This window comes from Zeus faber (assembly GCF_960531495.2).
Source record: "Zeus faber genome assembly, chromosome: 9".
NCBI lineage: Eukaryota > Metazoa > Chordata > Actinopteri > Zeiformes > Zeidae > Zeus > Zeus faber.
Genome location: NC_137197.1, coordinates 18,900,042 through 18,902,541, shown reverse-complemented (window position 1 = coordinate 18,902,541; position 2,500 = coordinate 18,900,042). Strand labels below are relative to the sequence as shown.

Sequence of the window (2,500 nt, the reverse complement as noted above, 5' to 3'; positions counted from 1 at the left end):
TAGAGACAACTGAATATTCAAGAGATTCCTTTTGCGTTTGATCTGCGTTATTGCTCGCCGGCGTGGTGTGTAGACCGTGGAAACGGTGGAGAAAAAAAAGACACGTTTGTGTTATTCAGAATGGAGACTGTAGCAGTGGGAATTCATTGTGTTATCCTATTATTAAACAATACATATCTTCTCGTCTTTCGGCTGCTCCCGTTAGGGGCCGCCACAGCGGCTCATCTGCCTCCAACACCTTCTGTTCAGCGCATCTTCCTCCCTTACACCAGCCGCCTGCATGTCCTCCCTCAGCACATCCATCAACCTTCTCATTTTGGCCTTCCTCTTTCCCTCTTGCCTGGCAGCTCCATCCTCGGCATCCTTCTCCCGACCTCATCTAACTCTCATCTCCCCTACACACGTGTCCAAACCAGCTCAATCTCGCTTCTCTCACTTTTTCACCAATACATAGGATTTAAAAATAATACAGCAGTCAGTTGTATACATGAAATAGTTCTATACTTCAGTAAACTTAATTATAGTAAATAATTAATATGTATTTATTTTATCTAATCTATTTTTAATTTTTAATTAATAAATTATTAAAAATATGTATTATTATTATTAGTAGTATTATTATTATTATTGTTATTATTATTATTATTATTAGTAGTAGTAGTAGTAGTAGTAGTAGTACTGTTATTGTTATTGTTATTATTATTATTATTATTATTATTATTATTATTATTATTATTATTATTATTTATTTATTTATTTATGCATTTATTTATGTATTTATTTATTTTTATCTTCTTTTTTCTGTCCAATAATTATACCTTGCAAACTTTATGAGTCAGTATCCAGAGAGTGAAAATCAAATTATTCGGTTGTAGAATAAAAAATAAAAAATGCTGAGTTGCTTTACTGTTAATTTGCTGTAATTGTGCGTGTCCCCCTGTGCTGGTGTGTCGTAGATATGGTCACAACACAGCGACAGTTACACCATGAAACAACCCCTAATGGAGAGGGGGTTAAATCGGTTGTGTTTTCAGGAGATTGTTGCTCTTCCCTTCTGTAATCAAATTGGGGGTGAAATAATCAATCTTTAACCCAATATGGGTTCTACTATGTATTACAGTACATCAAATCAATATGGGATGTAACTCATTGTGTGGTGAATCATCTTGTTCAATGGAAGCCAGGTCTTAATGGTCACAGTCCAGAGAATACAATCAGCTTCATATTGGGAAACACCAAGAAACACGTTTCTCCCAATAGAATTTGCTTCAAATCTTGAGGTTAAATTGAATTATTTTCCCACAAAGTATTTCCTATGAAGTAATTCCTATTATCATGTATGGCAGTAGAAGCTGAATGTATCATGCATTGTTGGAGTGAAAGAAACATCTAAAGAAATACCAAAAAGCCGCCCAATTTCATTACCAACAGTAGATCTTCGCCATAATTCTTAACTCAAAACACCATTATTTCATAATTCATTACACTCGTGTCCTTAAAGTTGCTCAGAGAGCAACAACAACAACAACAACCCCACGCTTTGATTGGACTCAATCCACCCAGAGCGGAGGCACAGAGTGAGTTGTAACCCAAAACCAAACCAAGCAGAGACACTATAAAACCTGCACAACCGAGTCAGACGCCCCGTGTCCCAGTGCAAGATTGGAAAATAAATAAAAAGAGAGAGAAAGAGAGGAGGAGAGAGCGGGAGGGAGAGAGAGAGAGGGAGAGAGAGAGAGAAGCAGCAGAATCCACTATAGCAACAGGCAGGGGAAGTTGTCGGCATCATAACATGTCAAATATTGATTACACCCTGTCGTCTGTGCTGTGCCGCGGAGCTCCCCCTCTCCTTCACCCCTCATCCCTCACTCTGGGGGCAGATGATAGATGGAGAGAAATATAGACAGATCCCTCAAAACCGAGGAGAGATGGCGACGTAGCAGACGGACGAGGAGCAAAGAAACGCCGTCTTACCTGCCTCCACGTCTCCCCTGCAGCCGACCGGTGTTTTGGGTTCACAACGAGCTTCTCTCCCGGGCAGGAACTGATGAATCTGCACGACTTCAGCCCTGCACCGTGCAGTGCATTATGGGGCTTCAGTCTCTCGCTCTTACTCTCCCTCTCTCCCTCTCTCTCTCTCTCTCTCTCTCTCTCTCTCTCTCTCTCTCTCTCTCTCTCACTCGATTGGCACAGTGATTGGTGGGACGTCCTCTCTATCTCTCTCCTGTCTGGAGAGGGAGAGATAGAGAGGGAGAGAGACAAGTGAGAACACACACACACACACACACACGCACACGCGCACATGCACACACACACACACACACACACACACACACACACACACACACACACACACACACATCGCGCAACGAGCGCACGATGCAGAAGAAGCCCCGTGATGACGATCACAGCGGCTTAGGTTGCCGTGGCAACAGCCTCCCTCACTCACTTCCCTCCAGCAGCACGATCACCTCCTGCTCCTCCACCTCCTTTTCCTCCT

General features: G+C 42.2%; 1 protein-coding gene across 1 annotated transcript in view; it reads right to left on the bottom strand.

Annotated features, from left to right (window-relative positions):
* LOC307235066 (muscleblind-like protein 1) overlaps positions 1-2,055 on the bottom strand; it is a 73,847-nt gene extending 71,792 nt beyond the window's left edge. The window contains exon 1 of the mRNA XM_080007032.1: positions 1,975-2,055. The gene's annotated coding sequence lies outside the window, so the exon portion shown is untranslated. The remainder of the gene's footprint in view (positions 1-1,974) is intronic.
* Positions 2,056-2,500: the final 445 nt, after the last annotated feature.